Source organism: Numida meleagris, chromosome 4 (genome assembly GCF_002078875.1).
Source record: "Numida meleagris isolate 19003 breed g44 Domestic line chromosome 4, NumMel1.0, whole genome shotgun sequence".
NCBI classification, from domain to species: domain Eukaryota; kingdom Metazoa; phylum Chordata; class Aves; order Galliformes; family Numididae; genus Numida; species Numida meleagris.
In genome coordinates this window covers 50,732,075-50,754,544 of record NC_034412.1, presented here as the reverse complement: position 1 = coordinate 50,754,544, position 22,470 = coordinate 50,732,075, and the positions used below count along the sequence as shown (strand labels likewise).

Below are 22,470 nucleotides of genomic sequence, written 5' to 3'. Positions count from 1 at the left end.
GTTTCAGATAAATTTTAGATTATTGCTTTTGGCTGGAAACCATGGGAAATATGCTAACTTCTCATGATCAGACCACAGAATGGAAATGGAAAATTAGAAGTCTAATCTGTACTTTGTTTTGGAAGGCTTAATTTCATTCAAACTCAAAGCAAAGCCCAGATTCTAGGAGTTCACATCATGCAAAACCAGAAATAAAACATAAAGTTCCTGAGAAATGAAACCATGGTACTGTACACAGAACTCCTACTTCCCTTTATATGTTGAGTGAAAATTACACTTTTCTCCACTGGTTTCCATGCTTTTTTTCCAAGTTTATATGTAAAACCCAGATCGACTCAAACACTGTCTTTACTGAGACCATGATATGCAAGCATTGGTTTGGGGATTATTAACTTTTTTTGCCTTTTTTTTTCCCTTAAATATGAATAAAGAAACACCACAGTTTGCTTTGCATTCAAGGGATGGGTTTGGCAAATTTTGTGTTAGAAATTGAATGCAGGAGAGCCCATCATGCTGATCTTCTTGTAACCAATATTTGTGATCATATTGAAGACAGAAAAGTCTGTTTCCCAACACTTGTACGCAGTCTGCAAGACAAGAAAACCACATGGATGCACATGTTACAAACACCCATGATATGCCAGGGAGCCACGCTGAAAGGAGATTATGATAGATCTATGGACTTGAAAGAGCCCTCCAAGACAGGCTACACAGGGTGGCCCTTGCTCCAAGTATGTATTACCTTGAAACTTTGTTGTCAGCAAGTCTGACTGCATTCCAGTCCCAGCAAAGAGCTACATTAGTTCTTGCATCTAGATGTTTGTAGCTAGTTTTATAAGTGATATAAACATCGATACAAACACAAAGATCAGTTCAAGAGATATGCCACGCTGTTTGTGTGTTCCCAAGAGAGGTTGTGAAGGGTGAAAGATGGGAGAGGGGGCTTTATATTTTCTACACTTTGAATAAATAACTTCGTATTTAATCTAGTTTGACTGAAGATTTACTGCAAGGTCACTGGTAACATTGACACATTACTTGAAGGCGAGACGTTGAAGCACATCGGTGTGAGCTCAGCTGGCTGCAAGATCCTCCATTGCGCACTACAGAACACCAGAAAACAGCAGGCTGTGGCGCTGTGCCACATGCTCAGGCCTGTGGGTAGCTAGCATTGCTGGAGACGGGCTACAAGGAAACACTTCCACAGTGGCCGTGAAAAGCAGGAGAGATCTCTAGAAGTAACACAGGCTTTGGGGTATGCTTACACCCTGAGGACCAAAGGAATTTTTGACAGTGTACCATCTGCTGTATGGAGAGTGCTTCTGGACCTAAGCATCTCCTTCTTTAGGATTCTAATGACTTGCACTCCTCCTCCCTGCTTGCAACATGTCAAATGCTTCCTCAAAATCATGAGATGGCAGTGTCTACAGCAGAGATCAGCTTAAATCGCAGATGTCAAACATGTTTCAGAACTGCTGCAAGTTCCTATACAGACCCAGAGGTCCCCAGGACCTATTTCTGTAACAGAAGAAACCGACACTCAGAATCTCATGGGTTCCTCTAACAGGTCAGAGGAGGAAGAATGCATCTTCAGTCACTTCAGTGTGCTAGTGCAGTACCTCTGAGATCCTCTTACAGGGGGTGAATGAAAAAGCACTTCCATGTCATGAGTTTCAAATGCACAGCCATTAGAGTTCTGCCCAGTATTTCCTTTTATAACGAATGCACTTGGCTCTGCAAATACCCAGTGCCCAGCAGTAACCTCTGACTAATAATAAACCAACTAATACAGGCAGTGCACTGATAGAGGCTGGAACAATGTGATATTTGGTAAAATATACAAACCCTATGCCAGTTACACTTGTGCTTCAAGCTTCAGAATTGCTGCCATGTGTGATCCTTCACTCAGCAGGCTCTGGGGATATTACAAACACAGCTTGTCAGAAGGACCCTTGCCCCTTCTGCTCCTCAGGGAATTACTTACAGATCCATTATGCTTCAGCTCTCCAGGTCAGAATTTACAGAGGTCTTTCAGACAGAATGACACATGATAGAACTCAATTTAAATGGTGCTACTGAAATGGGAGGGGTGAAAAGGCCATTCTGACATTTAATAACTTTTTAAAGCACTCAGGAGACTTCCAGCTCAGTCTGTGTCATTATGTGCCATCATTTCTGAACTAGAAAAGACCTCAGGAAGCTCAATTCACTGGGGTATTATTCCTGGTCAACTTGCTGTATATTTACTGTAAGTCAGCTCTCCTCACCAGAAAGCTCCCAGTCAGGTTGCTGAGCGCACACTGACAGTCTCTCAGTGCTGTAGGGCCCTATTCCCTATCACAGGAGAACTTTTTACAACAACCTAAGATACTGGGGCTGGCACTTTTCATCCCTTCTGCCTCAGTGGACATGCTATACATTGCAACTCTATGCCAAAGGCCTTTGGGTCATGATTTATTTAAGAGCTACTTTAAAAAAATTTTTTAGGCAGCTAATCTTATGGTGGCCTCATGTTCTTCCCCCATTCTACAGCAACAGAGCTTCCTGGTAGTGGAGTGACGTTAACAGACTTCTCAGAAGCATCTTCAGTTATTTTAGGCTGGTTTGCCTGCAATGGATCAGAGGGGATCCAAGGAAGAAGGATCCTATTTAGTTGAGTAAGTGACTTTCTGTTGCACACAGACAATCTTTTTACTGGAGAAAAATGGCTCTCAATGAGCTTTTTCTCCCCCCTCTGCTGAATGGCTTTTCTGTTAACCAGTTCATCTCAGAGATCACAGGACTCACACATAGGCTTCCATCCGACTGCCTCTACTTGCTCCAAACTTGCAGCTTTGCTTCTAGTCTTCAGCTCAGCAGTTGCTTTGGGCTGCAGCTTCTGCTTTTTGAGGATAGCAGCCTTCTCTCTGAAGATCAGAAGTGTGTACCTGACTTCTCAGGTCAGTGTTCTTACATGTAACAGCAACTGCACCATTACAGACCTGATAGATTTATTTCAGCTTGACAGGCTGTACTTATCCATCTTTGTTATTTGTTTCCATTTAGGTTCCTCTTTATGGCCACCATTCAGCATTCCTGCCACATGCAGTTGAAGCTCCTAATTTGTATGCCACAAATGATGCCCTCTTTTTCCCACATCCTTCTCGATCACAATAAGCTGTGACGAATCTGTTATCGTGCAGCTCCTTTCCACTAACTCCACTTACAGACACCCAGAGGTTGTTCCATTTTTCAGGCTGCAGAGCCATTGGGCTGAGCTCCTTGCCTCCCAGCACTATGCTTTGTGGCAAGCAATCTACTCCCATCGCGATGGTACAGTTAAATTATGCTGCATAGCAGAGAATAAATTCCCTCCTGCTCTTCAAAATTATTCAGGTTATCATCAAAATACAGTGAAAATGGCTCCGCTGGTATCACTGAGAATTCTATTACTGATCTCTATAGGAAAAGGATTTCACTCAGGCTTTTTGTCTGAAGAACTACAGTTGAGACATCGTGTGGTATTTAAAGTCTCCCTTCCTCTCATGTGTGGGCATGAAACTTATGACTTTGAAGTGAATTCTCACTCAAGCTGCTCTCTTCCCACACCTAGGCATTGCAGCATCCCTGCAGAACTATCATTTCTACAAAAGCTGTCCACAGTCCAGACAGATGCTTGGCACCTGCAATGATGTAAAACTAAGCTGCTGCATTCCTAGATGATGCACTCATTGTATGGCTTTAACAGCACAAGTTTAATCACATACCAAAGATAAAGCCTGATAGCACAAAACCAATTAAATCAAAAGTTTTATACTCTGACTTTAGGAGAATCATAGTCATAAAAAAATGGTTGGGTTGGAAAGGAACTTGAAGCCCACTCAGTCCCAACCCCCTGCCCTGGGCTGGTTGCCCCCCACCAGCTCAGGCTCCCCAGAGCCCCACCCAACCTGGCCTTGAGCACATCCAGGGACGGGGCATCCACAGCCTCTCTGGGTAGCAGTGCCAGGGCCTTACCACCCTCTCAGTGAAAAATTATCCCCTAACATCTAACCTCATTCCCAGGACCGTGGCCTTTACAACTGCTGTTACACAAGCTTACTCTTACTCCCCACTCTAGGCAGTGTGGCTAACCAACAGGGAAAATGGAATTTGAAATTGACCATTTATTTTCTTGAAATATAGGTGACTCCTATTTACTAGTTATCTCTTTCTACCAGGACACATGTTCCTGCTAGGAAGGGAATATAATATAGAGGAAGCAGCTGCTGTATCTTTCCATCACAGTGTGATTGGCAGTCATGTGCCCAGTTTCTTCTACCTGTTTGACCAGGCCCACTGAGCACACTGGATTTCCATCTGATTTAGAATCAAAAATGTTGGAAAAGACCTCTAAAATCACCAAGTCCAACCACAGACCCATCCCCACCATGCCCACTAACCATGTTTCTCAGTGCCACATCTCCACAGTTCTTGAACACTATATCCAGGGATGTTGACTCCACCACCTCCCTGGGCAGCCTGTGCCAATGCCTCACCACTCTTTCTGAGAAAAAAATACTTCCTAATATCCAACCTGAACCTACCCTGGAGCAACTCAATCCTGTGTGGTTTTTATCAGTTGGCTCACCCTGGTAGGGGAAGGGTATGGGGTACATCTGGTTCTTGGTGCAAAACTGCTCTCTTTCAAACTAAATTCTCAGTCACACTTATCTACCTTAGTTATCCTTCCTATTATTAGCTTATAGGTGAGAACACAAAAAGACTAAGACATATCATCAGTACTGTATGAGTAATTCAAGTTCACTTGCCTCACAGCATTTCAGTATAATCAGAAGCATTCATCAGTTAGTGTAAAAGCAGATTTTTAACTCTCCTGCTAATGAAAACCAAACCATACTGACCACCCCCCAACCAGCAGGCACATTCTGAGATTCTTTGTACCAAAGACACTTTTGTAGCATTCATCTGTTGGCAGCAGATGCTTCTCAGGCATGTTTACAGAGGTGGTCCCTCCTTGTTGTTCTGACACACACCAGTCTTCTCCCTCTGGACAGGCTACTCACCTGTGCTTGCATAAACAGTACTATTAAAAGCAATAGGTACATAGCCAATGCGTAGTGCATAACATCAAAAGATGGAGGACTTGTTCACTTCTGCTACATGAAGCTACATGTCCCATCCGGGACAACATCATAGAAGCAGACATGCAGCCCCAAACTGGCAAAATAGGAATATTTATTATATCCCATACACTGATTTGGACAAGTGACATCTTAGCTGCTCTACAGAACTACTGGAAGGATTAGACTGTGCTTGGGTAACTATATTCAGCAATTTTCCTTTAAGTTGCACTGCAGGCAGAAATTACAGCAGGTAAAGTGACACATCCAGTTTACATAACACCATCAGAAAAGAATCAAGTTACTACTACTCACAGCCTAGAAGAAAAATCATTAAGGACAAATTGCTTCTGGCCACCTCAGCATCTTCTGCAGATTTAACTGTATTTTGCTTCTGAACATTCAGTAGAGTATGATAACATGCATCCCTTTCCGAACACAAGATTAAGTGAAAACCAGCTACACAGCACTTGACTTTTTTTGGTATTGTTTCAATAATTATATTTTAAAGCACAGTATGCAAAGAGAGATTATTTTTGAAAAACAACAAAGCAAAATTACAACATTCAAAAACTGAGTATGCTTTTATTTGGCTGTTTGTTGGCTTTTTTCCAACAACTGAAACATTTGTTCTGCAGTTGGAAAATGCATCTCCACTAACAATTCATGCAAAATCTTGTGTCTGCACACAACGTGGACACAGACCTCCCTAGCAGAACAGGCATATAACTCACCCAAAGCGGTAATGCAGCAGCATGCAATATATGAGCAAAGACACAACTGCACAACTAACTCTATTCTTAGCCTCTGCTGCAGGCCAAGCAAATGGCCTTTCCCCCTCCCACCTCTTCTGTGAGTCCATTTAATTATGTATCGCAGCCTTCCTTTGAAAGGCGTTTCTGTAGCATCCTTTTCTGAAAGCTCATTCCATATACCATCCAAGTCACTGCTGCTTTTTCAGCTGGGTTTCCTTTTGTTGGATCCTTTGTATACCAAGAAAAAATCAAGACAAAAAAACATCTGCTGCAATATAAGCAGTATGTTTTTCTCCCTTGCTCTCTCAAAAGATTTCCAGATCCAGCTTACCCCTTTCCTCCAGTAAGAGGATAGTGTTTTTCCTCTCACAGCGTGACTTTCATTACTCTAACTTTTGAAGTATCTACTAGCAGCACGCTGATTTTCTAGGGTTTAATGCAGTCTTTTTGTTCTAATAATACATCTTCTCTACCACTCCAAATGACATAAAAAGAGGCGAACGACAAAACATGATTATAATCATCTGAAAGTACAAAAATTCTCAAATGCCACTACCACATTCAGCATTCCTCCTACACTGCCTTTTCTGCTCAGAATTAGCTGGTTAATTAAGGCAACCCAGAGTATGGAACTCCATCTGTCCTGCCTACTTACAGCATTCCTAGCTAAGACTTTCAGAAGTGATCATTAGCTTTTGAAAGTCATTGTGTGGCATCTTCCAAAAGATGGCCAGAAAGCACCTTCACCTCCATAAACACAAACTATGCTCATTTGTCATCACACAGTTGCCTCTAGCCTCAAGAGAATAGCCACAGCTTCAGCTTATATTTGGCCCAAAACACCACATTAAAAGCAAAAAAAAAAAGTGATTTTTCATCAGAACACAATGCACTCAAATGGCATAGCATTATCCTACACAATTAACTCTGAGAAAACCGCTCCTTAACAACTCAACTTTCCTAGAGGGAATGAAGTTTCCTGAATTGTATGCCTTTTTGTCAGTTTTAACCAAGCTTACATGTGAAGAGTGTAGTCTACGCTTTTAAAATTTAAAAGGAGGACCCTGCTCAGAAATGGATGTTGAATTTATACTTCCATCATCAGCTTTATAGCTATCAAAACTGCTATCTTGGAGAGCTGAGCTATAAGTGATGTAGAAGCCTTTTAGTTAGATACTTCATTACTGACCACCATGCTTTCTTTTTGTCTTGTTGAACAATGTCCCTTGTAAGCCAGGGTTTCAAAACAAACTCTGTAACAGAAAGCTTTTGAAATCAGAAAAACTCAAACCCTGGTAAACCCTGCTTCTGCATCTTAAGATTGTGTTAGAGTCATAGAATCAAGGTTGGAAAAGACTTCTGAGGTCACGCAGTCCAACTACCAACCCATCCTCACCATGCCCACTGACCATGTCCCTCAGTGCCATATCCCTCTCTGCCATATCTCCAAGGTTCTTCAACACCTCCAGAGAGGGAGACTCCACCACCTTCCTGGGCAGCCTGTGCCAGTGCCTCACTGCTCTCTCTGAGAAGAAATTTTCCCTAACCAACCCAACCTGAATCTCCCCTTGCACAACTTGAGGCCATTCTCTCTCATCTCATGTTGTGCTGGTAGGGAAAAAAAAACACAGGATTCCTCTTACCTAAAAATAGACACAGGCAATAAAAATTTTCAAGCTGATCTTTGAGAGTCCCTCTGGCAGTCCAAGGAAACAAACATGCACTTCTCAGATGTGAATCACTTCCTTTGAAGGCAAACTTCTAAAATAGATCAGAGCGCACCTTCTACATGCCTCTTCACCAAACACAGAGACAATCTAGAAGCTAAGATATAGGTTGCTCCATCATAGCCACATAATATAGGTAAAGTGAGCAAAGTCTGATTTCCTGCCAACCTGCTCCAGCATAAAATCAACAGGAATTGCTGTGACATTGCTCACTCAAATCCCTGACCCTGCTTCAAGAAGTTGTTGCAATTTTGCTGAAGAAAGGAACAAGGAGTCTCCAGTCCAGTCCCACAAAGATAGATTTTAGAAACTAATTCCTTAAGGAAAATTTTAATTCATTTTCTTAAACAAAATTGAGGTGAGATTTTCAAATAAACTTGCCTTTCCTTTTCCAAACGCTGTCTTTCATTTATTCCCTGCCTGACATTTTACTCTGTCCTCCTCTCCCCTCATCCATTTTTTTCCTCAACTACTTGCATCTCCCCTTACACAAGTTCCAGCATTGGCTTAGATCTGTTTTGGAGAAATGGATATTGGTTTTCATCAGTATATCTGGAATAAGCATGAACAACCTGCGCAACTTCTTTGCCAGCAAAATTTTGTTTGTATGCTGCCTCTTTCACACATTCAATATCCAAATGATGCTTGTAAATTAAAGAGCAACATCAGGGAACATCTTTAATGGGTATGCTTGAGAGCAACCTGCATGATTCTCCCTGAGAATGCAGATCAAAAGCAGGAGTACAACTTTGGTAATGAAAACTACATGGAAAATATTGGCTTTAGCTCTTCTTGGTATGGAGGAATGCTGTTGCCCTTGTTTTCTTATTCTGGAAAAAAATAAAGAGTTTAAATGAAATCTAACAGCAATAGGAAAACTTCAAGCAATTTCTCACAGGGGCCTATTGTTGAAACGCTGCTGAACCCATGCCAGAGAACGGTGCACAAAGGTTTCATGATAAATCTGATCCGTAACATTCACATCCCACGTTCCCTCTCAGCAGACACAAGTATGTACTACAACAGAAGGGAACAACCACAGCAGGGAGAGCTACATGCACAACAGCTCACGTGGTAACTTCAGTACCACGCATCTCATCAGGAAGCCAGTAAGTACTGTCACTGTGCCCAATATATTCGAAGAAAAACAGGTCTGAAGAGTCCATTGACGGTTGGATTAGATGATCTTTAGTGGTCTTTTCCAACCTTAATGATTCTGTGATTCTAAGACCATAGCACAGCAGGAATATGCCACCAGGAGAAGAGAGCTATATTTAGAATCCTTCTGTAAACAAAACCACAGATGGTGAAAATTGTTTTCTTGCTGAAGAGTCTGCCAGCACATTGTGTGCCCTTGGAAGGGCACAGCTCCTGATGCACACCAGCTCCAGCTGATCTGCTGCCCAGCATCGCTCCATTTAAGCACTGTGAAGTACAGAGGAACAACGCCAAGGCATTGTCTGCCATTGCACATGGGACATGCTGACAGCCCCATCGCAGGCCCTAAAGTTTGAAGAACACCCCAGCCATGATTAGCAGATAGTTCTTAGTTCTTTACATTTTAATTATGAATGTCAGTACATCTGGAGGAATGCCAAAAGCAAACCTTTAGAGGGATGCACCGACAGCCTAAGCCAGTTTCAATCCGAGCTTTTTCAAGGGTTTCAGGATTTTCAGAATCAAATTTAAACCCTTGGACAGAATGTATACTCAGAGGCAGTAATCATGACAGCTTACAAAGCCCAACCCTTGAAACTGATGGATTGTCCCTTCAGGTCAGCAGTAGGCCACAAAGCCCCCTTCCTACAGCTCTCTGCAGCAACACATTGAGAGGGAACAGCGGGGAGAAAGCTCTCCAGCCATTTTGGAGTATACAGATATAGGCCAGGTACACATCCATCAGTACAATTAAAACAAGGCCCAAAAATAAACCTGTACACCAACCATCTAACTCACTTTAAAGGTTTGTCTTGCTTTGTTCATCCCTCCACTGAAGAAACAGAAGATCAGTCACATTAGACACTTATTTTCCTTGCAGGTTTTGCTGAATCTCCAGAGCCATGTTCTTTGGAACTGGGGTGAATACTGGAAAAGCAGATGGATATGGGTTTGGGAGGAGAAAGACAAATTCCTCCCATGACTTTCATTAAGCATCTTGTTGTAGGATGATGCATTGCAGCAGGTTTGTTTTAAATTGCTTGAAACCCTTGGGTAAATTTTGACTAAATAAAGTACCCATTAAGACTATTTATTTGTTGTAATCTGTTTACACTCATGAAAAAACATTATTTTCTCCATCAGCTGGTTAACAAGAGAATAAAAGTCATGCTCAGCAGGCAAACAGAAAATCCAAAGCTGTTCTTTAAAATAGAAACATCTTTCTCTTTCATCCAAAGCTTTCTTGGCATTCTAGCAAGCAGCAACAAGAAGAAATTACTGTAACTAATAGGCATAACAATCCTGCAAACAGTCTGCGAAAGACAAGAAACTACAGATATTCACTCTGACAAAACAAAAGAACAGGAGCAATCTCTCCATCCCATTGGAAATTAAAGAAAACAGATAAGACTTGAGCTGCTTTTGGAAAAATGCCACAAAGCGGCTCCAGTACAGATTAAAATCACAAAATGCTATCACGAAACTAATTGTTCCTGATTTGAATGTGTCAAGCATGTGTGTAGCTAAAAATGTTCTGCCTTTTTCCCCTTCCATCTGTTGAGGACAGTTTGCTCTCACTAGACAATCCAGAAAACCAAACAAACTTCAGATCACTATAAACTTTGTCCTTCATTGCTACTACTCCAGCTTTTAGCATCCAGGTTTAATTATTTTAACCACAAGTTTACCTGAAACTCACTCCTACTGTGTTCCATGAGTGACAGTATTTCCACACTGTGAGCATCTCTTTGCTATTCCCCATAGTTAATGTACTCATATTACAGGAACAGTCATGTGAACTGATTAGTTTTCCTCCTGTGTTGTGGTTTTTTCATGTTTTTTTTTTTTTAACTTTTTTTAAACAAAGATGTTAACTCTATAGACACTAATGGCCAATGAAAAGCCATATGCAGGATGGTTTAAGGAATATGGAAAGTTGCCTCAAAGGAGGAAAACACACTGGGCAAAAGCTGGCTACCAAGCAGAATTTGCTTTTATATGGTTAGGACTAACTTGGCCGGTCAGGGCTGGGCTTTGAAGTCAGCAGCAGTTCAAGTATTCATGAGTCAATGGAACCTTCCTTCAGAGCCAAGCTTGCATGCTGACAGCCAAACGGAGTAAAGTAACTACAAAATCAATGACTAGACAACATTCAGCAGGGTTGGAATTCCTAACTACAGTCAAGCTAAACACAAATTACTCAGGATCATAAAATCACAGAATGGTTTGGGCTGGAAGGGATCTTAAAGATCATCCAATTCCATCCATCTTCCCTGGGCAGAAACACCTCCCACAACATCGGGTTGTCCAAACCAACTTCTTTGTAAAAATATCCATCAAACAATGATGCTTACTTACAGAAATTATTTGACCAAATAAAACTACAGCCAGCCCGGAGGCGAAATTAGCCCCTGTGATTTTCAGGCCCAACTCAGAAGAAATAGAATAAATACTAAGTGTGGAAAAGTATTTGTTGTATTTTTTCCTTTATATTCTAAAGTGGTGCCATGAGTAAGAAAATTGTTTTGGTTTAAGCCTTAAGGATGCTTGAAACCTCTTTAACCCCATCTTGATTTACTCCAGTTTGTTAAAAAAACCCTTTCAGTAGCACAATACTCCCATATAAACACCCTGCTGCAACTTCATATACAATTTAGTTATGCTATAGCTGCTTGAGTGTTTCTTGTGCTTGTTTTAGTGACGTGCAAATTTCTCCTTTGCTCTTCTGTAGCTCTGGTGGAAATATCTCCCAGCAGCAGAGTTGGAGAGAAATTACTATGCCTATGAGCAGTAGTGTTCAGCGCTGTTAAAAATAAACTACACCCAGATCACCAGGAACATTTAAGAAAATCTACTAAATTCTACAGCTGTTAAGTGCATTTTATACTTCAACAAAAAGCCCTTTGGTCTCCGCACTTCTTCCTCCTGCTGTCACTGCTTCAGCTTCTTTTTTCCTGCTCTCATTAAACCAAACAGGTTTTCCATCGCTGTGGAGCACCAACTTCGTTTTAAGCCTGTTCCATGGTGCAGGCACTATTGTATTTGGGCAGGCAGTGAGCTAACACTCACTATGTTGCAGCCAGGATTCTGCTTTCATTTCTCTGGGCAGAACCAACCCCTGGCTTCTTTTTTCTCTGTGCATTTCTAAAGAGCTGGCTTTATTTAGCTCCTTCTTTAAAGGAAAAGCAGAAAGATTAGAAAATCTTTGTTTCCATTTTGGATCTCCTGGTGCATCTCATGACAATACACACAGTCATCTTTGAGTGTTATTTGCTCTTAGACTTCACAGTGATATCCATCAGTCCAGTAAAAATGGGTTTCAGGTCTCAGATGCATTCAGCGACCGATCCTAGGTTCAGCATAAGTCTGTGGCAGGATTAGAAACTAAACCCGTGTGTCCCAGGCATCTTTTCTGTTAGTGTGGGGAAAAAACACCAAAAGACAAACACAAAATCAGACAGTAGCAATTGAATGTGTAACACACAAGGAAGCTTACTTTTTAGTTATGATGAAAGCATCAGTCAATACTTTTCTGGGGCAGTAGCTGCAGGAAAGTTCCTTTTCACTATTGCTGAATCATCATTATTCAACATCTACACAGCTTCGCTATATCCTGTGTTTACAGGAATGAACAATGCCACAAGTGACCCACAGGAGAGCTTTGCAAACCCAAGAAGTGGTGAACAAAGCCCTTCACACCACAGTTCACCTGGTGCAACTGAATCATTAAAGCTGGAAAAGACTTATTTAGTAGCTTAGCGGGTAGTAATGGTGATAGGAGGACAGCTGGACTAGATGATCTTGTAGGTCTTTTCCAAACTTATGATTCTATGACTTCTAAGGTCACTAAGTCCAGACATCAACCCATTCCCACCATGCCAATCAGGCCTTTCTTCTGCTGCCCAGTAAAGGCCAGATACCAAGACCTGCTGAGTACCTTCTACTAAATTTACTACAAGACTTCAGTGCTTTCAGGATTTAGCTCCATGTTTAACTATTTTTGATCACTCATGAGTACATGAGCTTTTTATCTTTCATGCCAGCAATATTTTTCATAAGAGCAAGTCTAGATCTAATACTGGTTGATCTAGAAATACAGGTTACTTATTCTTTTTGGAATATCAAACTATATTCATCCTATTAGGAAATGGAGCTCTCACCTTCTCTGAGTCAAGTGATCTATCCAAGGTGATTATCATCTGGAAAATCAAGCAGCCTTTTTCAGCAGCAAAGGTCAGCATTTGTCTCTGTGCCTGGATCAACCGCTGCAGTTCCATCCCCCTGAAGCTCACTTTATCTCTTGTGGGGCCTGTTCCCAGAGTGGAACGTAAAGAATCCAACACGTCCCAGCCAAACTGCTATGAAGCATCATTAGAGATAATCTTTATCATAGCATCTACCATAGATTGCAGTACAATGTTATAACCAGTGACTTGATTTCATGATGAGATTCATGGCAATTAGTATGTTCCATACAGCTGCTGCTTTTTCCAGACTAAGAACTATGTAGATTAAATTACACTTGCTGTGATTTTTCTATGCATTTTCGCACCTGTGAGAGCAATCCCAAAGACAACAGAAGTAACAGATTACGCTCTTATGTAATCACAACTACACCGTAGGACAAAGCTCATACTTCTCATCTATGAGCTATAATCAGTGGGATTTGCCCTTTTGACATTTGAAATGTGCATGTCCTCCCACACTGATTATAACCTCAGTCTCATCAGAGAGAGCACTCCATTAAATCCTGTTGTTATCCCTCTTTTTGACTGCAGATATACTCAGGCCTTGATCTCTCTCCCTAGAGCCCCTGTGAAGAGGAAAACACGTCCAGGAAACACACTTGAGAAAACAGACCAACTCCTCTCTCCTTGTACCCTGTTCCAAGGGAGGTTCTGACCCATTTAACCACAACCCTTCACCGCATGACACACGGTGACCTGTGTCCCACAAAGCCAAGAAAACTGGGGATTATCATCCAGTTTATTTACAGACCTGAGGAAGAAAAGAGTTCCAGCAGCAGCCAGCTGTGACAGGGGAATAACAGCCTCTTTCCATATGACCCACCCCACCCATGCTCTCATTTATGTGGCAGCATATCAGTTACAACATAAATTAAGCGTCAGAGTGGGTTAGCAGATTGTTAAGCACTGAGGAGCAGTCTAGCCTATAAAAAGTCAAGAGTAAAACGTGGAAGAAAAGGAGGGCAGAGAGCTGGGGCTGGGTTTAGAATGTAACCCTTTGCCCTGCCTGGGGGCCACCTTCCTGCCTGGACCCACCAGGAAGCCGAGCCCTGCTGAACAGCGTCACCCAGAAGTCACCAGGGCATAGTGAGGATGTGGTACAGTGATCAGGGAAACTCCCAGCTCTGAGATGAAAAGCTACAAAAATACATTGTCTGCTGGACCTCTTTTACTCAAATGAGACTTGTTTTTGAGATGAATACAAGGATACAGGCTGCCCAGGTAAGCAGTGGAGTCACTAACCCTGGAGATGTGGCACTGAGAGACATGGTTAGTAGGCATGGTGGGGATGGGTTGGTGGTTGGAATTGGTGATCTTAGAGGTCTTTTCCAACCTTAATGGTGTCATGGTTTTATGATATTTTTAGTACTCACCTGTGGTTATTGTATGGATAAATGGCATTCTGTCTGACACTTCAAGTCACATCCATAAGCTTCTAGCACAAGTTAACTTACTTTCTTAAGAGAGTTTACTAAAGCCTATTGAAGGTTGTATCTACACACTAAGCCAAATCCAACTATAAAGATTATCAGACAGTCCAGTTAAAGCCATCTTGACCCTCAACTCGGTCCATTGTAACCTACATGTCTACAGCATGTATAAGCATGGTTCAACTGAAAACAGTTCCAAGGAAATTTCTGAGGATCTTATTACACAAAATTCTGATGGAAGAAGGTATATCTTTAACAAACATGAAGTATAAAATTTGGAAGAGACATGTAAATTGTGACTTAATCCACAACGAAAAGTAGTATCAGGTCAGCAGAATGTTCTCAACTGGTAAAAACCACCACATGCTTGAAAACAGTGGTTGAGATAGGCTTCAAAAATACAGCTTTGACACATAATGCTTTGTCAATTTTGTCCAGTTTGAAGGATTAAATACTTTCATGTTGGTTTAAAGTCTCCACATCTGGCTATTCCTCCAAAAGGTGCTGAGATCTAACTGAACAAAGAGGATGGATGATCCCTCAAAAGATAACCAAAGTAAAGAAAATCTTAAGCATTGTTTGGAAGACAGTAACAATGTCAGAAATTTAATTCAATTGCCCAAGATTTTGGGAAGCATGGAAGTTGAAGTGTAAAGCGTATAAGACTGACCAGACACAAAGAGCTCAAAATCTTGGCAGAAAGCTTGAGCATGTTCATATCTGGAGGAAAGCAGGGCTACAGCTAGGGATTAGGGCTGGCACTTAATGAAGGAAACAAACTGAGCAAATTTTCCACCATTCATACCCTCCTCCTCTTGAATTCCTGCCCACAGTCATTCAGCATGTTTTAAAAAAATTACACAAAGACATTAAGAAATGGTTACACAAAGTGGAAACCCAGCAGGAAACTTTCTACTGAAGCAATAAAAAGAGTTCATATGGGAAAGATGGAGAAAACTTTGATTTAGAGAATCCATAAGCTCCAAATATATTAATGTGGCCTGACAGCACTCCGATGATTTTGCTGCTTTGATTCGCAACACAATTCTACAAGGTGACATTAATACTGAATGTGTCACAAAGTATATGTATTTATGTTTCCTCCCCACCTACCAGTAAACTAAAGTCACATGTGGTAAGGCATGGCTACTCCAGCATGTACAATTAATTGTGCGGGACTGCTAGCATCATGTACTCAGGACTCCAGAATGCAGCAGGGATCAGAGGAAGAAGTGATGAGAGTTCAGGTCAACTCCTTCATAACCACCGTAAGATGAGGCTAAAACAGAAGGGAAGGCAGAACAAAGTCATAGCATTGTTTGCAATAAAAGCACATGTGTAAGTGTATATATGCATGCCTGGCTAGCAACCAATTAGCCTGTATTTCAGAATTTTCAGTTTCCAGGGGCTGTTGAGCTAAAAATCCCCATTTATCTTTCATTCAGTCTAAGAACAGAATACCACTAAAGGCCATTCAGAAACATCATTCATTCAGTGACCCAGCACAAAATAAGCAGACCAGCTTTCTTTTCACTAATAACTTAGTTCGGATGTCTTGAGATGTTCAAGCAAAATTCAAGGCATAAAGAGTTGTTGATTAATGGCAATTGCATAGAAAATGAAAGCAAGTTCAGCATCTTAGCAGACACAACTGCCTCTGGGAACAGAGAACTTAGGCATCTAAAACAATGTATTAAGAAGTTGCTGTTCTGAGAAGGTTGATATTTACACAGCCCGTTAAGGAGGTCTGAGCACCAGGAAGTTTCCTTTGATGTCAATGGCAGCTGCCAGATGCACTGCACTTCTGAAAACAAGTCAGCCAATGCTTTGACCTCTGGCCATCTTCTCAAGTGGTCTGTTCTGTTAAAAACTGCTATTTCAGAGAGGAAGTCTTGCAGCTAAGTAGCTCTTCAGGTTTTCAGTAGGAATTTGCAGGCAAGACTATAGGCCAAGGAAGAAAAAAGCAATTCATTTGTCAGGAATTACTGGGGCAATAGTAAGAAAAGTAGTACTACGGCAGTACAGTGGATGCCTGGATATTTGAGCAACAGATGTGTACTTGGACTTTCAGCATGAAACCATGCATTTCTTGATGTTGAGCCATTCTTTTAACCTCTCATTATCAGTCTTTCAAGAGGTTATTTCCTCAAGTAGTTTTACAAGTCTCAGTGCTCCCCTACCTCTCTTCTTGGGAAGGTCTCTGTGACTGAGGTTCAAAATAACAATTTCATGGAAGAAGAGTTTACCCATAGCTGAGGTAGAGCCATGTAGAAGGAATATTTCCAAGACAGGGAAGCATTGTCTCTTAAGCGTGCTGTATTATCATCGCCTTCCAGGTGTTTACATCTGGGGACTGTGTATTTGTTAGTACCCCACAGCCACCTTGGGTCTATGGACTTCAGGTACCTGCCAAGAGATGTAATCAGATACTGTGCTCTTCCTAGCTGTTATTGAATAGCTTTACAGCTCTTTCCTATGCTTCCTTACAACCAATACAGATTTACAGAGGACTTTACTGAGCAAAAGCAAACACACCAAATTACTCATAGAAAGGCTGTGGCAAGGTATCACTACAAAGCACATGGTGACTAAGTCAGAGAAAGGCAACGTTGACATGTTACCAAGTAATGGGTTAGATAAACAAAGCTAAACTTCAGAGCACAGTTTGCTGGTGTTCCCAAAAACAGAAATGTCATCTTGAAAGGCAGTTTCCATTGTTCACGAATTGCCTGGTGGGCTGCCTCCAGCAGCACCACGACAGCTGTTCCTTAGCTCATGTAGAGAATGGGTAGGCGTGCCATAGTCCTTCCTAGCAATAACTGTTCAGAAAGGAGCTAAGGAAAGGAAGGAGATTCTTGTCACAGCCTACACAGTGAGAAAGAGAAATAAACAGAGCTCACTGTTACAGAATAAGCAAATAAGCAATTCCAAGTAGCTTGCCTTGGCTCTATTAGCAGGTACGTTTACACAATGCATGTTTAAATACAATCTCTCAAATTCCTAGGTAACTACAAAAATATAACATCAGGACATCTTGAGGAAAGAAAAAAGGGAAAAAAAGATTCTGAGGAATTAAGGAAGAGATGTTCCATGCATGCGTGAATGAAGGACATTACATATTGGGAGTCTGTAGTAGGCTGAGTACTCGGGCTGTAACGCTGAAGGTCCTTCCTCATATGCTTGCTATTGGTTCACCTACTTTACTTGAACCCGTGTCGTAAGAAGGAGAGGCTGTCCTTCTTTGTTTTCATAACAAGGTGTATAACAACTCCGTGTATGGCCTTTCGGAAGAGAGTGGCCAGAGCGGGATATTCAATATGATTGGCCAGGGGCCTGGGTGAGCTTCTGGAACAGTCTAGTAAAAGATAAGATATACTATATAGTTTTGTAGCTTTTAACAATAAACGCCATTTTGCCGCTCATCATGTTGATGTGTAAATGCGACGAGGTGACCGGGGACAGAAAGTAGTCCTTGCGGGCAGGGTGACAAGTTACGAACGGAATATCATATGTGGTGGTCTTCACTACAGGAGTCATAATATATTTCTTAAGGCAAGGTTTGCGTACTGTGTTTACATTTTAATCTGAACTATATTCATTCTCTTTGCCTACATATTCAAATGGCTACAGCAAAAGCAAACATCCAAGGTTGCAACAGAGCATAACTCCTGCAGCTGATGCAGCTGTCTGCCAGAAGGGAGCTGGAAAGTTCATTCTGAATGCGAAGTGGAAACCTGTACTGCACCACCATAAACCAAACACAAGATCAGATTATTTTGATTTCAAAAGTTCACAATTGAAAAATGAATCCTCCAGTAACTGATACAACAGATTATGTTAATGTAGCAGGAATAGATATCAGTCCCTCCCAGCAGAGCTATACCACAGCAATGTGTAGCTTCTCAAGGGAAATACATCAGACAGCAGCAAAGCAACACAGTTTGGCAATGAAGATTCCAAAGCAAGCTGGGACTACTCTTTAACCAATGTGCCTGCAGGGGAATGCATCAGAACAGCAAGATAAATCAGCAAGCACCTGACAGCTCAGGACATCAGAAAGCCTCTTTTAGTCAAAGCTGACTGTCTTTGGGAGGCTGACAGCTAATAAAAGCAGATGAATGGCATCCCAGGACATGAAGGTTTAACTGGAAATGTATTGTTCAGTAAAGATATCCAGATAGAATCCCTTCAATGCAACTTTCTTACCTAATTCATCTCCTACCTCCATTTATGGAATGAAAAACACTACAATTCCTATACTCTGAGGCTCATATCTACATTCCAAGACCACTTCCCATTTGAAGTTCAACAACAATTTCATCCAATGCAGAAAATTTCAAAGAGCTGCAGACGTTGTAAAGGAGTTATGAATCCAAAGCCACTGAGATGCTCTTTACTGTCATGATCAGTAGGAAGAGCTGAAAAACAAATCAACAAGCCAGGCCAGCAACAGAATTTAGGATTCTCTCTTTCCTCTGTCTCAGCCATATCCAGACCCTGGCTTATGTTATACTGTTGTTCCAGTATTCAAATCTATGCAGCTCTTTGAGGTCCTGTCAATGCAACACAAACTCTTCTAGTTTTTGCTGACATGCTATTATACGCCACTTGCAAATTCTGTCTTCTTGCTTTTGATGCTTTCTGTTCAATATAGGAACAGATAAATAATAGCTGCTCAATTTGACATCTATATCTTATGTCATCCAAAAAAACCACTTTCAATTTGCGTTTGCTTCCCACTGCAACAGAACACAAGATAAACAGGAAAGACTTTGCATGGGGAAATGTGCAAACAGCACTTCTCATGGTCATGAAATTGATAACCACTCAGAATTGCCTTCTATTCAAGAAAACATTAGACAGACTTATCCAAAACCATGCCAGATAAAATATTTTTCCTTATTAAAGCAGCTGTAGTACTATTACAGTACTGTTTGGTCAAGTATAGGAACAAGTTGCCTGAGGAAGTGGTAAATGCCTCCAAGGAAGGAGATTCTAAGATGTGGGGATAGGGCACTAAGGGACATGGTTCAGCAGTATGACTTGGTAGGTCAGGTCGATATTTGGACTTGAGCTCAGAGGTGATTCTATGATTCCTGGCTTAAAGAAAGCTCAAACTGCATTTTTAGCATTTTGTCAGAATTAAGCTAGATATCTCAAGTGATTCCTATAGATAACACTTAAAGACTACATAAGTGAAATCACGAAACACGTTTTGTTGCTTTCAGGGGACTCCTATTACTTTCTCAGAATGAGCTGTTAGAACATAGCATTCTCTCTCTCCATTATTACTCACTGAAAAATCATTCACTAAGGTATGCCCTTTTAAAATCAGTTAACAAAGTTCCCACATAAACTAAAGAGGAGAAAGTTAATCTGAGTTCTTAAGTTTGTGCCATCAGTGCAAACTACGTGGAAACAGTATCATAAGCTCCCTCTGGACTGTAGCAATTATCTGCGCTTCTTCCCAGAAAGGAAGAGTCATCTAGGAGGGAACAGGATTCAGAAAATACCTGTATCAGTTGGACTAGGGAAAAGCTTAACCTAAGCTACAGACTCTATAGATTACATTGAGAGCAATACTCTTGTTGTTGTTGTTCCTTCTATGGAGACTTACGTCTCCCTCTGTGGTACTTTTGATCATCTGTTACAGTTAGAAGATCTGGAATTATGTATCCCGCTGTGCAGAGCTATATATAGCCTGTAGGCCAGCTGCCAATGCTTCCTCTGAATGCGATCCAAACAGGATGTATACATAAACTGTTGGGCACAGTTAGGAGTCAGGTGATGAATCTGCAATGGGCAAATTACTGTCCTGGATACGAATCCTCAAGTCCAGACCTGTCAACACATTCATGCTTCTGCTCTATGGACTGCAGGACACATAATAGCAGGACTTGCTCCCAAGTTTGAAAAACAGAGTAAAACTAATCATGAAAGCAGTATTTTATACAACTTCAGCCAGAGCATAGCCAAGCAGCATTACACTGTGTGCAACAATGTCTATTTGCTGTGCAGTTATTGTGATTAAAGTCTTCATTTTTAAGAGCCTTTATTCTAAAAGGTGTCCCACAGATCTCTGGTATACTGTCTGTCCCTTCAGTACAGTTCTGTTACCAAAGACAAACAAGAGGAGACAAAGCAAATCCTCTAAACAATAAAGTTAATAATAAAATACAGGCAGTACAGTAAGATCAGCTTCAGTGGTGTATCCCATTTTGTTAATTCAAATTGGTTATACCAGCATACCGTCCTTCTTGAAAATAAAGACCCTCAAGCACTCAGACTTTGCGGAGTTTTGGACAAGTAGTGCTCTTCCTCCATAACAGAAAAGTTCTTTATGATGCATTTTTTAATTCTAATTCTTTGTCTTACAGACACTGCTTCAGAAGTCAGTTTAACATATATCACCACGAGCATGCCCCAGATCGGTAACAGACTGTGGAAAGCAGATGTTTTTCTGCTACAGTCCTTCAGGCACATGGCAGACAAAAACTTTTCCAGTGAGTCACATTTTCACAAACATCAAATTCTCCTGTTGTGCTTGGAAATGATGCAAAACAGTGGTGACCCCTGGCAGACTTCTCTCTCCCACCCACACCCCGTGAGCAATCTAGGGAGATGTAGCCAACCCAGGAGACAAGATGTTTATTTACATGTGTCACAGCTGTATTTCAGGCCCTGACTCCTGCTTACAACAAGCCTTAATTCCCTCCAGAGATGAAGATTCTCTGTTCCATCTCAATTTCCCACCTGTCAAATGACAAAAGTAATTCAAATTCACAGGCCTAAGGCCCAAGGGTTCCAGAACACTCTTTTTATAGACTGCTACTTTGATCTGGTGACAATTAACTTCACTGTTCATGGAAGGAGTTTGACTTATTCTGAACCATGAACCTCAGAACCTTTGGAAGGGTCCTTTGCATTGGGCCAAGCCATGTTTTCATTTTAATACCTTGTTTCCAGTGGTATCCAGTAGGTCTATTAGAAAGGAAGGGCAGAGTATTAGAACACCAAGCGCTAAGGGAGTAGTTTATCCCTAGGGAAGCCTTGAAACTTACAGGAATCGCATCCAGACTCAGAGTGACTACTTATGCTTTTTAACACTCACTGCACTAATACCACACAATCCCCCTTGCACATTAGTGTCATAGAATGTCTTAGATTGGAAGGGATCTTAATGATCATCAAGTTCAAACACATTAGTTTAGAAATTCTAACAATGACAGTTGGATAAAACAGCATCTTGAGAAGACCTGTCCTTACCTGGACACTTCAAAAGGAGGACCTTAAGAGAGTTAATTGAATACTTCCATTAACACTATACTATGCTACATCTTGAAAGTATGACTCAACCATTATTTTACCTGACTTCTTATCATTTGCAACATTTTCCTTAAACACTTCCCCAAAAGTTCAAGGTTGGAGATTCACTATTATTTCCCATGACCATGTATATGGTACTGTAGATTTAAGAAGGTAATGAACTCTGTTCACAGAGCTAATGCCAAGATGAGGTAACTCAGCTTTCGGAAGGGCAGATGCAGCACACCTTCACTTGCTTTTTAACCATTTGAGTTAAGCCTGATTTTCCAAGGCTCTAGGAGGAAAATTTCTGTTAGCTTCAAGGAAGTATGAAAAAAAAAAATCTCTGGAAATACCTCAAGATTTCATACCATATTTCCTCTGTAAGGGTGGAAAAGAAATTTCATATACCGCATTAACATCTGATGCTTTCATTACAGGAGATGAATTTGAGAGTACTTTAACAAAGCTGATCTTCAGCTGCTAACACACATGGGGAAAAAAAAGAAAACACACAAGCACCACAGAAATCTCTGTTATTCCCAGTTAAGATGCAACTCATCTGTCTTTCCATTCCAGAAAACTTAGAGTCAGTGCTTCCTGGAGTGGCTCCTGCCAGAAAAGTGAAAAAAACAGCAACGTCCACTCTTCTGCTCTACAGAACTGATATTTACAGTATGCTTTAGAGTTTTCTCCTGCCCAGATTTTTATGACTCAAAACACTGAGGCTTCCACTGCTGTTCTCA

At 41.2% G+C, this 22,470-nt stretch overlaps 1 protein-coding gene and 1 long non-coding RNA gene across 2 annotated transcripts in view; both read right to left on the bottom strand.

The window, feature by feature from the left end:
• RASGEF1B (RasGEF domain family member 1B) overlaps nucleotides 1-22,470 on the bottom strand; it is a 120,398-nt gene that overhangs the window by 41,227 nt on the left and 56,701 nt on the right. The gene's annotated exons all lie outside the window — the stretch shown is intronic.
• Nucleotides 10,579-22,470, bottom strand: part of LOC110397432 — a 33,158-nt gene continuing 21,266 nt past the window's right edge. The window contains exons 2-3 of the long non-coding RNA XR_002437777.1: nucleotides 15,533-15,698; nucleotides 10,579-12,154 (exon numbers count right to left, since the gene is read on the bottom strand). This is a non-coding gene — a long non-coding RNA (uncharacterized LOC110397432). The remainder of the gene's footprint in view (nucleotides 12,155-15,532; nucleotides 15,699-22,470) is intronic.